The sequence below is a fragment of the Nomascus leucogenys genome, chromosome 5, assembly GCF_006542625.1.
Source record: "Nomascus leucogenys isolate Asia chromosome 5, Asia_NLE_v1, whole genome shotgun sequence".
NCBI classification, from domain to species: domain Eukaryota; kingdom Metazoa; phylum Chordata; class Mammalia; order Primates; family Hylobatidae; genus Nomascus; species Nomascus leucogenys.
Genome location: NC_044385.1, coordinates 23,365,012 through 23,379,505, shown reverse-complemented (window position 1 = coordinate 23,379,505; position 14,494 = coordinate 23,365,012). Strand labels below are relative to the sequence as shown.

At 45.6% G+C, this 14,494-nt stretch overlaps 1 non-coding gene across 1 annotated transcript; it reads left to right on the top strand.

The window, feature by feature from the left end:
• Positions 1–12,164: 12,164 nt before the first annotated feature.
• On the top strand, positions 12,165–12,290 carry LOC115835293. The gene has a single exon (XR_004030281.1). It is a non-coding gene; the product is annotated as a small nucleolar RNA SNORA72 (small nucleolar RNA).
• The last annotated feature ends 2,204 nt before the right edge of the window (positions 12,291–14,494 follow it).

The following is a 14,494-nucleotide window of genomic DNA, read 5'->3' as shown; positions in this document are numbered from 1 at the left end:
AGCCTGGCCAACATGGCGAAATCTCACCTCTACTAAAAATACAAACATGAGGCAGGCATGGTGGTCTGTGCCTGTAGTCCCAGATACTCAGGAGAATCACTTGAATCTGGGAGTCAGAGGTTGCAGTGAGCTGAGATTATGCCACTGCACTCCAGGCTGGGAGACAGAGTGAGACTCCATCTCAAAAAAAAAAAAAAAAAAGAAAAGAAAAATAAAAAAATTCTAGAAAAATGCACAGGGAATCAATAACAGTGGTTGTCTTTTGGGGTTTGACAACATAATAGGAACAGGAGCTGGGAGGAGCTTATCACTAGATACCTTCTGTATGTTTTTCTATTTTTAAACCATGGAAGTGTATTCAACAATTAAACCAGCTGCTACAGACTGAAAGTTTGTGTCCCCCCAAAATGTATGCCTTGAAGCCTAATCCTCAAGGGGAGGAGACTAGGAGGTTGGGCTTTGAGGAGGTGATTATGTCATGAGAGTGAAGCCTTCATGAATGGGGTTAGTGTTCTTTTAAAAGAGACCCCAGGCTGGGTGCGGTGGTTCACGCCTGTAATCCCACCACTTTGGGAGGCCGAAGCAGGTGGATCACCTGAGGTCAGCAGTTTGAGACCACCCTGGCCAACATGTGAAACCCCATCTCTACTAAAAATACAAAAATTAGCCAGGCATGGTGGTGCGCACCTGTAGTCCCAGCTACTTGGGAGGCTGAGGCAGGAGAATTTCTTGAACCCAGGAAGTGGAGGTTGCAGTGAGCTGAGATCATACCATTGCACTCCAGCCTGGGTGACAGAGCGAGACTCCATCTCAAAAAAAAAAAAAATTAATTAATTAATTAATTAAATAAATGAGACCCCAGAAAACTCCTTCACCTCTTCTGCCATGTGAGGTTATAGCCAGAAGACGGCCATCCACGAACAAGGACGCAGCCCCTCACCAGATACTGAATATGCCAGTGCCTTGATCTTGGACTTCCCAGGCCCCAGAATTTTTTTATTTTTTATTTGTTTTATTTTATTTTTTTCTGAGACGGAGTCTCTGTCACCCAGGCTGGAGTGCAATGGCACGATCTCGGCTCACTGCAACCTCCACCTCCCGAGTTCAAGTGATTCTCCCACCTCAGCCTCCCGAGCAGCTGGGATTACAGGCATGTGCCACCATGCCTGGCTAATTTTGTATTTTTAGTAGAGATGAGGTTTCTCCATGTTGCTCAGGTTGGTCTCAAACTCCCGACTTCAGGTGATCCACCCGCCTCAGCCTCCCAAAGTGCTGGGATTACAGGGGTGAGCCACCATGACTGGCCTAATTTTGTATTCTTAGTAGAGATGGGGTTTCACCATGTTGGCTAGGCTGGTTTCGAACTCTTGACCTTGTGATCCATCCGCTTTGGCCTCCCAAAGTGCTGGGATTACAGGCGTGAGCTACTGCTCCCGGACTGACTGTTTTCTTAAAAACCAAAAGCCTGGAAAAAAATATATATATATCTTGCAAATGTATTCTCAATCCCAGTCAATCCCCTGCAAAACTCAGACTCTGGAAGAATGAAAGCCATGCGCTCTTTTCTCCACTCATTCATATTGTTGGCTTCACACATATAGAAAAAGCTACTTCATCCTGCAGAACTGCTCTATCAGTTCATGGTGTTTGCCTGGATCCTGGACCCCCGCCTTCCCCACCATGAGTCACCTCTGGATCGAGTCCATCTTCTATTTGGGATTTGGAACCAGACAACTTTTGTCCCTTTTTAGCCTCTGCTGCACTCTAAGCTGTGTGATCTAAGACACGTCACTCACATTCTGGAAGTATTCGCTTCCTCATACATGAAATGGGGGAAATTTCTCTAACCATAAGCCTGCGGTTTTGATTTCAGTGCTCACTAGTTCAAGACTTTTCTTCTTGCCTATGCCCCTTAAGCCTCTTCCTTTGTCAATTTCCTTTTTTCATAAGCTGTGGCTGCTGGTGAATGAGATAGTCATCTGAGTACAACTGCTTTTGCATGAGATAGACTTGGAAGGGTGCAAATGGAAGCAGATTCATGTCTTCTCAGTAACTGCTCTTTTAGACTGTCCTGTTGCATTGTTCTGCCCTGATCCCGGAAGGAATCTCGGGCAGATCCCAGAGCCTTGTAGACTCTCTTGGTCACGTAACAAATTAATCACCTTTATCCGGTTATTTAAAAATCCAGCCTGATCCAAAGAAAGACTTTATTGTCTCAATTGATTAAAGCTTCTTTCCTCTTTTTTTTCTCTCTTTTTGAGATGGAGTCTTGCTCTGTCTTACAGGCTGGAGTGCAGTGGTGCGATCTCGGCTCACTGCAGCCTCCACCTCCCAGGTTCAAGCGATTTTCCTGCCTCAGCCTCCCAAGTAGCTGGGATTACGGGTGCCTGCCACCACGCCCAGCTAATTTTTGCATTTTTAGTAAAGACAGGGTTTCGCCATGTTGGACAGGCTGGTCTTGAACTCCTGACCTCAAGTGATCTGCCCGCCTTGGTCTCCCAAAATGCTGAGATTACAGGTGTGAGCCACTTTGCCCGCCCGCTTCTTTCTTCTTTCTATAAGTCAGGCCTGAGTTGGACTTCGGAGAAGCTTTGAGTTGGGCTTCTCCTTTTCAGTCGACAAGGGCAGGAAGGAGGATGTCTTCCATTTCTTCTCTTTGCTTTTCCTCCTCCCCCTCCTGCAAGACTCTCTGCTGTCTAAGTCAGTGGGGAGGAGAGACAGAATAAAGAAAAAAAATCTGCATTACTGGTATGGTTGGAATTCGTCATGTGTGTCTCTTGGTTGAGGCAGAGATCACACTTTGGGGCTGTTTTCCCCAAGGCATTTTCCACTGTTGTTGTTGTTTTCTTTTTCTTTTTTTAAGAGACAACGTCTTGCTCTATCACTCACTACAGTCTTAAACTCCTGAGCTCAAGTGATCCTCCTGCCTCAGCTTCCTGAGTAGCTGGGACTACCATGCCTGGCTAATTATTTTTATTTTTGATAGATGCAGAATCTTGCTACATTGCCCAGGCTGGCCTCAAACTCCTGGCCACAAGTGATCTTCCAGTCTCAGTCTCCCAAAGTGCTGGAATTACAGGCATGAGCCACTGCTGTCAGCCCTCCATTGGTTTTTAAATAATTTCCTCACGGGTTACCTTCACCATGAATTTTTCTTCCGAGTTATCATACAGCTGACTCATAGGAACCCCTCCTTAGCCCTAGGCATCTGGTGGTAAATGTTCTTTCAAAAAGAAGCATTAGGATGCATGACCTATGAGACCATAGACAGCAACCAAATCTAGCCCTTGTCAAATGGTTACACATCTGGTCCACCTATACCTGATCAACGTGGCAGAAAAGCTACTATCAGCAGAAACCCTCTTTCCATACTCAGTGACCACGGACAGCTTCTGATTGCCCCTCACCTTTAGGCATGCTCAAGTCCAAGTCAGGTACCAGTCCCTGTGTCTCTCCAAACACAAAAGTCAAGTTCAAGGAATGGTTCTGAGAAACTCTTCACTTGGCTGTAATTAGCAAAGCAACAGTTCCTTCTGCCACCAGAGGGTGTGCAGCACAACCTGCTACCAACTCTCTCTAAAGAAATTCTTTTCTCTAGGCTGGGCACGGTGGCTCACGCTTGTAATCCCAGCACTTTGGGAGGCCAAGGCGGGTGGATCACGAGGTCAGGAGATCGAGACCACGGTGAAACCCCGTCTCTACTAAAAATACAAAAAAATTAGCAGGGCGTGGTGGCGGGCGCCTGTAGTCCCAGCTGCTCGGAGAGGCTGAGGCGGGAGAATGGCGTGAACCCGGGAGGCGGAGCTTGCAGTGAGCCGAGATTGCGCCACTGCACTCCAGCCTGGGCGACAGAGCAAGACTCCGTCTCAAAAAAAAAAAAATAGAAATTCTTTTTCTCTTTTTTTTTTTTTTTTTTTTTTTGAGATGGAGTTTCACTGTTGATGCCCAGGCTGGAGTGCAATGGCGTGATCTCGGCTCACTGCAACCTCCACCTCCCAAGTTCAAGCGATTCTCTTGCCTCAGTCTCCTGAGTAGCTGGGACTACAGGTGAGCACCACTGCGCCTGGCAAATTTTTGTATTTTTTTTAGAGACAGGGTTTCACCATGTTGGTCAGGCTGGTCTCAAACTCCTGACCTCATGATCCGCCCTCCTCAGCCTCCCAAAAGGCTGGGATTACAGGCATGAGCCACCACACTCAGACCCCTTGCCCTCATTTTTGACAGATAGTTTTGCTAGACACAGATCCTTGGTTGATAAGTTTTTTCTTTCAGCACTTTGAATACACCATCCACTGCCTTCTGGCCTCCACTGTTTCTCATGAGGAGTCACCTGTTCATCATATCAGGGTCTCCTTTTCAGTGATGAGTCATTCTTCTCCTGCTGTTTCAAGATTTTCTCTTTGGCTTTCAGAATTTTATTATAATGCATCTGGGTGTGGATCTCTGTCTTGTGTTCATTCTACTTGGGTTCTTTTTTTTTTTTTTTTTTTTTTTTTGAGACAGAGTCATGCTCTGTCACCCAGGCTGGAGTGCAGTGGCACAATCTCGGCTCACTGCAACCTTGCCTCCCAGGTTCATGCCATTCTCCTGCCTCAGCCTCCTGAGTAGCTGGGACTACAGGTGCCCACCAACATGCCCGGCTAATTTTTTATATTTTTAGTAGAGACGGGGTTTCACCATGTTAACCAGGATGGTCTTGATCTCCTGACCTCGTGATCCGCCCACCACAGCCTCCCAAAGTGCTGGGATTACAGGGGTGAGCCACTGTGCCCAGCCTCTACTTGTGTTCACTGCATCTCTTGGATGTGTAGATTAATGTTTTCCATCAGATTTAGATCATTTTAGATATATGTTTCCTTTGATTTTTTTTTTTCTTGCCCTTTTCTTTCCTCTCCTCTGGTATTCCCATCAGCTGTATTTTGATGAGCTCAATGATGTCCCAGATTTCTCTGAGGCTCTGTTCATTTTTTATCATGGTAAATATACATAATAAAATTTACCATTTTAACCACTTTTACATGTACAATTCAGTAGCATTAAGTATATTCACAAAGTTGTTCAATCATCACCACTATCCAATCACAGAAATTTTTCATCATCCCAAACAGAAACTCTATACCAATTAAAGACTAGCTCCCCACTCCCCTTTTCCCCAACCCCTGTTAATCTCTAGTATTCTTCCTGTCTCTAACTTTTATAGTTTGATCATAACAATCCCCTTTTCATCAGGTTTTCATGGAGAGTAGGAGGGGTAATTCTTTGACTTAAAAATATAATTTGAAGAAAATGACTGCTTAGGAAAGAGAGACAGAGAGAAAGAAAGAGAGAGAGAAAGAGAGAGAGAGAAAAGAGAAAGAAAAGAAAGAGAAGAAAGAGAAAGAAAGGAAAGAAAGAAATAAAGAAAGAGAAAGAAAAAAGACAGACAAGAAAGAAAGAAAGAAAGAGAAAGAAAGAAAAAAAAAAAGAAAGAAAGAAGAAAGGCAGGAGGGAGGACGGAAGGAAGGAGGGAAGGAGGGAAGGAGGGAAGGAAGGAAGGAAGGAAGGAAAAGGAGGAATGAAAGAGGGAGGAAAGTAGAGAGGGAAGAAGGGAGGAACAAAGAAAGCTATGAAAGCCATTGACCACAGGTCGGGATGGGAATGGGGATAATTCATCAATTTTTCTACCCTGACATAACTCCGGAGAGTTCCAGACTATTCATTGGCTTTCACAGATTTGTCAAGAGGACAAATCTCAGCTTAATTAGTAAAGGATAAAATCATGAAATTAGTGGATTCTGTAATCTGGGCATACCACATAGATGAATATGATTGCAAGGGCAGGTTTGGAAAAGGGAATGATGCCTGAATATACTGATATTCCCAAATATTTTGGACCTCGAAGTTTGGGCTTTTAAGGAACTACCATTTAAATCTGCAGTTTGCTGTAAATAATGGTTAAAAGAGCTCTGGGCCAGGCACGGTGGCTCACGCCTGTAATCCCAGCACTTTGGGAGGCTGAGGCAGGCGGATCACCCGAGGTCAGGAATTTGAGAGAGCCTGGCCAACGTGGTGAAAACCCGTCTCTACTAAAAATACAAAAATTAGCCAGGTGTGGTGGCACGTGCCTGTAATCCCAACTACTCGGGAGGCTGAGGCCAGGGAATTGCTTGAACCTGGGAGGCAGAGGTTGCAGGGAGCCACCGCTCTCCAGCCTGGCCAACAAGAGCAGAAACTCCGTACCAAAAGAAAAAAAAGTTCATTGTGCAGAACTGAACATGTTTGTCAAATAATAGGCTGGCCAGCCATGGAGAGAAGCTCCTATTATAGTCAAAAGCGATTCAAAAATATTAATGTGGGTGGGGTGCAGTGGCTCATGCCTGTAATCCTAGCACTTTGGGAGGCAGAGGTGGGTAGATCACTTGAGGCCAGGAGTTCAAGATCAGTCTGGCCAACATGGCGAAACCCCATCTCTACTAAAAATACAAAAATTAGCCGAGTGTGGTGGCACACGCCTGTAATCCCAGCTACTTGGGAGGCTGAGGCAGGAGAATCACTTGAACCAGAGAGGCAGAGGTTGCAGTGAGCCAAGATCACGCTACTGCACTCCAGCCTGGTCATAGAGTGAGATTCCGTCTCAAAAAAAAAAAAAAGAAAAAAATTATAGTGCATTTGAAGTGCATTCAAAAACTATGAGAACATGATGTTAGCTGTGAGCTTGTAAAAACAAAAGCAAACAAAACTTATGAAAACACTTGTACCTCCCTAGCCTGAGGGGCATGGTGTATAGCCTCTTTCAGGACTGATGGTACGTGTCCCTTTGAATATTCACTGTGGAGAATCTTTTTTAGCAAGCGTAGCTAAATTGTATCTGCTCCTCTAAACATTTGCCAGAAGAAGAAATAGTTTATTTTCAGGTTCAGGCTCTACACATTCTCTTTTTTCTTTTCTCTTTTTTTTTTTTTGACAGAGTCTCACTCCTTCACCCAGGCTGGAGTGCAGTATCGTGATCTCGGCTCACCGCAACCTCTGCCTCCCGGGTTCAAGCAATCCTCTGGCCTCAGCCTCCCAAGTAGCTGGGATTACAGGATCCTGCCACCATGACCAGCTAATTTTTGTATTTTTTAGTAGAGACGAAGTTTCACCATGTTGGCCAGGCTGGTCTTGAACACCTGACCTCAGGTGATCCACCTGCCTCCGCCTCCCAAAGAGCTGGGATTACAGGTGTGAGCCACCGCACCGGGCCCTCTTCTCCCTCCCTTTCCCTTTCCCTTTCCCTTTCTTTCTTTCTTTTTTTTTTTTTTTCTTTGACAGAGTCTCACTCTGTCACCCAGGCTGGAGTGCAGAGGCATGAGCTTGGCTCACTGCAAACTCCACATACTGGGTTCAAGAGATTCTTGTGCCTCAGCCTCCCAAGTAGCTCGGATTACAGATGCGCACCACCACACCTGGCTAATATTTTGTATTTTTAGTAGATATGGGGTTTCGCCATGTTGGCCAGGCTGGTCTTGAACCCCTGCCCTCAAGTGATCAGCTCATGTTGGCCTCCCAAAGTATTGGGATTACAGGCATGAGCCACCACACCTGGCTTCTACACATTTTATGAGCAATAAATAATGTTGATAATCTCTCAATTTTCTTCTTTCTTCCTGTCTCTCCCTCCCCAATGGTCCTGCAGCCGTTCTAATCCCATTCCCATCACCAGTTGATCAGAAACCTAGCATTTTTAGGAAGGTAGCAGCCTTTATTTATTTTATATATTTATATTTATATTTTTACTTATTTATTTTTGAGACAGAGTTTCACTCTTGTTGCCCAGGCTAGAGTGCAATGGCGCGCTCTCGGCTCACTGCAACCTCTGCCTCCTGGGTTCAAGTGATTCTCCCGCCTCAGCCTCCAGAGTAGCTGGGATTACAAGCATGTGCCACCACGCCCGGCTAATTTTGTATTTTTAGTAGATCTGGGGTTTCTCCATGTTGGTCATTTTTAGTAGATCTGGGGTTTCTCCATGTTGGTCAGTCTCCATGTGGGGACAGAATTTTGCCATGTTGCCCAGGCTGGGCTTGAACTCCTGGGATCAAGTGATCTGTCTGCCTCAGCCTTCCGAAGTGCTGGGACTACAGGTGGGAGCCACCATGTCCAGCCTGCATACTTTTTATGTTATCAGAAATGCTATCATTCTCTTTGGTTACATTTCTTGATCATGGTATCTCCCCAGCCAAGTAAGTATCTCTTTGATTACATTTCTTTTTTTTTTTTTTGAGACAGAGTCTTGCTCTTGTTGCTCAGGCTGGAGTGCAATGGCACTTTCTCAGCTCACTGCAACCTCTGCCTCCCGAGTTCAAGCAATTCTCCTGCCTCAGCCTCCTGAGTAGCTGGGATTACAGGCACCCGACACTACACCCAGCTAATTTTTTGTATTTTTAGTAGAGACAGGGTTTCACGATGTTGGCCAGGCTGGTCTCGAATTCCTGACCTCAGGTGATCCACCCGCCTCAGCCTCCCCAAATTCTGGGATTACAGGCATCAGCCACCATGCCTTGCCTGATTATACTTCTTCTTTTTCTTTTTTTTTTTTTTTTGAGACGGAGTCTCTCTCTGTCGCCCAGGCTGGAGTGCAGTGGCATGATCTCGGCTCACTGCAAGCTCCACTTCCTGGATTCACGCCATTCTCCTGCCTCAGCCTCCTGAGTAGCTGGGACTACAGGCACCCACCACCATGCCCAGTTAATTCTTTGTATTTTTAGTAAAGGCGGGGTTTCACCATGTTAGCCAGGATGGTCTTGATCTCCTGACCTCATGATCCACCTGCCTCAGCCTCCCAAAGTGCTGGGATTACAGGCGTGAGCCACCATGCCTGGCCTATTACATTTCTTAACTGGCTGTTGCTGGTGTATAAAAATACAAAACATTGGCTGGGCATGGTGGCTCATGTCTGTATTCCCAGCACTTTGGGAGGCCAAGGCAAGTAGATCACTTCAGGTCAGGAGTTTAAGACCAGCCTGGCCAACTGGACAAAACTCTGTCTCTACTAAAAATAGAAAAATTAGGCCGGTTGTGGTGGCTCACACCTGTAATCCCAGCACTTTGGGAGGCCGAGGTGGGAGGATCACCTGAGGTCAGGAGTTCGAGACCAGCCTGGCCAACACGGTGAAACCCTGTCTCTGCAACAAATACAAAAATTAGCTGGGTGTGGTGGTAGGCGCCTGTAATCCCAGCTACTCGGGAGGCTGAGGCAGGAGAATTGCTTGAACCTGGGAGGTGGAAGTTGCAGTGAGCCGAGAATGCACCACTATACTCCAGTGAAACTCTATCTCAAAAAAAAATAAATAAAAAGCCCAATAATTAGCTGAGTGTGGTGGCATATACCTGTAGGCCCAGCTACTCGGGAGGCTGAGGCTGAAGAATCCCTTGAACCTGAGAGGCAGAGGTTGCAGTGAGCTGAGATTGTGCCACAGCACCCCAGGCTGGGTGATAGAGTGAGACTCCGTCTCAATAATAAAAATAAAAATAAAAAATATTTTTGTACTTTGAGGTTTTTTGTTCGTTTGTTTTTAAGATGGAGTCTCACTCTGTTGCCCAGGCTGGCGTGCATTGGCACAATCTTGGCTCACTGCAACCTCTTCCTCTCTTGTACAGGAGATTCTCTGCCTCAGCCTCCTGAGTAGCTGGGACTACAGGTGCTCGCCACCATGCCTGGCTAATTTTTGTATTTTCAGTAGGGATGGGGTTTCACCATGTTGGCCAAGCTGGTCTCGAACTCCTAGCCTCAAGCGATCCGCCTGCCTCGGCCTCCCAAAGTGCTGGGATTACAGGCATGAGCCACCACGCCCAGCCCCTGCTTTCAACATGATGTGTATGTAGTAGATTAGCACTCTTTAAGGGAAGTGTCTAACCTGATGGGCCTGAGGACAAACACAGAGAATCCTGTACATCCCTTCATGGATGAGGCAATCAGCTGAGAGAGATCATCCTTCCACAGGAGTGAGACCCAGAAGCCCAGAGAAGGCTATGGACTGGGAGAAACTTACACAGGGGCCGAGGGAGACAGGTCTGGTGTATAGATCCCGAGACTGGAGGTCACTGTGGTACTAAAGATAACAGGAGTAAATGGCAGCACATCATGCCCCCAAACTGGCCAGGACTAGCTACACTGAGTGAGGCCAGCATGGCAGAAGACAAAACAGGCAAGGGATTATTTCCCCCGCCACACTAAGTCAGCTTTAGTTATGGACAAATTGGTGAATTTATTTTATTTTATTTTATTTTATTTATTTATTTATTTTTATTTATTTATTTTTTTTTGAGACGGAGTCTCGCTCTGTCGCCCAGGCTGGAGTGCAGTGGTGCAATCTCGGCTCACTGCAAGCTCCGCCTCCCAGGTTCACGCAATTCTCCTGCCTCAGCCTCTCCGAGTAGCTGGGACTACAGGCACCCGCCACCACGCCTGGCTAATTTTTTTTGTATTTTTAGTAGAGACGGGGTTTCACTGTGGTCTCGATCTGTCGACCTCGTGATCCGCCCGCCTCGGCCTCCCAAAGTGCTGGGATTACAAGCGTGAGCCACCACGCCCGGCCTTATTTTTTTTTTAGACGGAGTTTTGCTCTTGTTGCCCAGGCTGGAGTGCAATGGTGCAATCTCAGCTCACTGCAACCTCTGCCTCCCAGGTTCAAGCGATTCTCCTGCCTCAGCCCCCCAAGTAGCTGGGATTACAGGCATGTGCCACCAAGCCCAGCTAATTTTGTAGTTTTAGTAGAGACGGGGTTTCACCACGTTGGCCAGGCTGGTCTCGAACTCCTGACCTCAGGTGATCCACCTGCCTCAGCCTCGCAAAGTGCTGGGATTACAGGCATCAGCCACCGCGTCCAGCCTTATGTCATCTATTTCTTGACACCAATAACAGACAACTACTCTAGTCAGTAATTAGTTGTCAATAAATATTTTTCTTACTTAAAATGTATTATTTAAATATAAAATTAGCGCATGTAAATTTGCAGTTAAAACATTCATGAATTTGGGCCGGGTGCTGTGGCTCATGCCTGTAATCCCAGCACTTTGGGAGGCTGAGGTGGGTGGATCACCTGATATCAGGAGTTTGAGACCAGCCTGACCAATATGGTGAAACTAAAAATACAAAAATTAGCCAGGCGTGGTGACGTGAGCCTGTAATCCCAGCTACCTGGGAGGCTGAGGCAGGAGAATCACCAGAACTCAGGAGGTGGAGATTGCAGTGAGCCAAGATTTGGCCACTGTATTCCAGCCTGGGCAACAGAACGAGACTCCATCTCAAAAATAAAATAAAATAAAAAGAAAAGAAATAGATAACATAAAATTCTTACAATTATTTGCTTGAAGTGAATAAAGAATGTTTTCTGTATTACTCTTCTATGAATTACAGTAGTCAATACCGTTCAATCTCAACTGTTATCACTATTGAAATGGTCTCAAAAATAAACTGCCCTTTCAAAAATCAAGCAAATGGAAAAGGAAAAATCTATATTGATTTCAAAAGTATAGCTGCCCTCATCTGAAAACTACTTCATCTTAAATTTCCTAATATGATCATGGCTGGCTGCGATTCACCACAGCTTCCAACAGCCGATTGGAGAGTGTTTTTCCAGAATAACTAGTATGTTTGCTTCAAGAAAAAATATTTGACAAGGTTAAGGAAAAGATGTGAAAGCTAGATAATCTATTAAGAATCTTTTTTTAAAACTTCAAGGCATTTTATTTATACTTCTTTTTTTTTTTTTTTTTTTTTTTTTTTGAGGCAGAGTCTCACTCTGTCTCCCAGGCTGGAGTGCAGTGGCGCAATCTCAGCTCACTGCAAACTCCACCTCCCAGGTTCAAGCTATTCTCTGCCTCAGCTTCCCGAGGAGCAGCTGGGATTACAAACACCCACCACCATGCCCAGCTAATTTTTGTATTTTTCGTAGAGACGGGGTTTCACCATCTTGGCCAGGCTGGTCGTGAACTCCTGACCTCGTGATCCACCCGCCTCGGCATCCCAAAGTGCTGGAATTAGAGGCGTGAGCCACCGCGCCCGGCTATACTTCTTAGCTTACTTTTTTGTTATGCATACATATTAAGAACTTTTAAAAGTCCAAATTAAAGAAGCATGCCTAGACATCATTAAAATAGCTATCAATGCCCATGACAATCCTGTAGCTCAAATAGTTTACTTTAGAATGTCAAAACTGATTTTGTAATAGTCAGGACAGGACAAGCTAAACATTCGCTGTATTAAGACCATGCATGTGTCCCTAGACCTAGTTCTTTCCCTACATCTGTTTTTATAAATGCTGGTGATAAACCAGGTCTGATTAATATATAATCATTTTGTGTGATTATGTAACTGCTGTAAGTCCATCTTTGGTCAACCTTAAGAAAAATGGCAGTATATGTAATGACTTTTGCAAATGATCAGTGCTAATTTGCAGACTTTTGTTTAAAGAAGGTTTAAACAAAATAAGAAAATTTCATGATTACCAGTTGCTATTAAATGAATTGTAACTTTAAAAAAAAAAAAAAAAGAGAATGTCCAAGCCAGGTGTGGTGCTCATGCCTGTAATCCCAGCACTTTGGGAGGCCAAGGAGGGCAGATCACTTGAGGTCAGGAGTTTAAGACCAGCCTTGCCAACATGGTGAAACCCCGTCTCTACTAAAAATACAAAAAGTAGCTGGACATGGTGGCACACACCTGTAATCCCAGCTACTCGGGAGGGTGAGGCAGGAGAATCGCTTGAACCCGGGAGGCAGAGGTTGCAGTGAGCCAAGATCGTGACACTGCACTCCAGCCTGGGCAACAGAGCGCAACTCCATCTCAAAAAAAAAAAAAAAAAAAAAAAAATGGTATATCCAGATCCACATTTTTTTTTCAAACTCTGCATTTTTCTTTCTTTCTTTTATTTATTTATTTATTAATGTTTTTGAGACAAAGTCTCACTCTGTCACACAAGCTAGAGTGCAGTGCCACAATCTCAGCTCATTTCTCAGCTCATTCAAGCCTCGACCTCCTGGGCTCAAGCAATCTTCCCACCTCAGCCTCACCCTTAGGTGGGACCACAAGCATGGGCCACCACGCCCAGTTAAATTTTTTGGTTTTTGTTTTTTTTTTTGAGACAGTCTCGCTCTGTCGCCCAGGCTGGAGTGCAGTGGTGCGATCTCGGCTCACTGCAAGCTCTGCCTCCCGGGTTCATGCATCCTCCTGCCTCAGCCCCCCAAGTAGCTGGGACTACAGGTGCCCCCCACCATGCCCGCCTAATTTTTTTGTATTTTTAGTAGAGATGGGGTTTCAACGTGTTAGCCAGGATGGTCTGGATCTCCTGATCTTGTGATCCGACCGCCTCGGCCTCCCAAAGTGCTGGGATTACAGGCATGAGCCACCACACCTGGCATAATTTTTGTATTTTTTATAGAGGTGGGTTTTCGCCATGTTGCCCAGGCTTGTCCCGAACCCCTGCCCTCAAGCGATCCCCCTACCTCGGCCTCCCAAAGTGCTCACACTACAGACGTGAGCCTCTGTACCTGGCCTGCTTTTGGACTGGTGTGCCAGTTCACACATGCCTGTGATAGCAACTGCGTTCTGAACTGCAGGGATACATTTACTTGTCAGCACCTGAAAACTTCCTCCTGAGTTGAGTCCAAATATCAGCTTCATGTGCCATCTGCCAATCCAGATGAAACTTGGCAAATACAAAGCCATTCATTTCCAGGTGACGCTCCCCACCTTCTTTTTCCTCCACCGTTTCATTAACAACTGAAAAGCTCCTGCATGATCAGACCTGTGTATATATCCATCATCAAATCCTACTCCTTTTTCGAGACCGGGACCCTCTGGAGGCTGACCCAGCCCCGCATTTGCTAGCACGCCCTGCAGACATGACCCTCGCTGGGCTCTGATCAGCCTTCAGGCCTCCACTCCAGGTGTCACTGTTCTGTCTCCCCTCTGCTCTCACAGCCTTCTCTGCTAGATGTCTCAGCCGTGCTGGCCTTCTCTATTTCAGAAGTGAATGTACTGAGAGGGTCTTAGGGATTTATTAATAATGCTCCTGGGGTCGGATGTGGTAGCTCATGCCTGTGATCCCAATACTTTGAGATCACTTGAGCCCAAGAGTTTGAGACCAGCCTGGGCAACAAGGTGAGGCCCTGTCTCTACCAAAAATTTAAAAAAGTAGCCAGGCATGGTGGTGCACACCTGTGATCCCAGCTCCTTGGGAGACTAGGGTGGGAGGAGGGCTTAAGCTCAGGTCAAGGCTGAAGTGAGACATGAGGCCACCACTGCACTCCAGCCTGGGCAACAGAGCAAGACTCTGTCTCAAAAAAACAAAACCCACTACAACCATAATACTATTATCACACTTAAGAAATTCATAATTCCTTAATATCATCACATATCCAATTGATATTTGAGTTCAATTATTTCATGTCAATGTTTTTAAACTATTTCAATCAGAATCTAAATAAGGTCAACACATTGCAATTGGTTGGTATGTCTTTTAAACTCCTTTTAATCTAC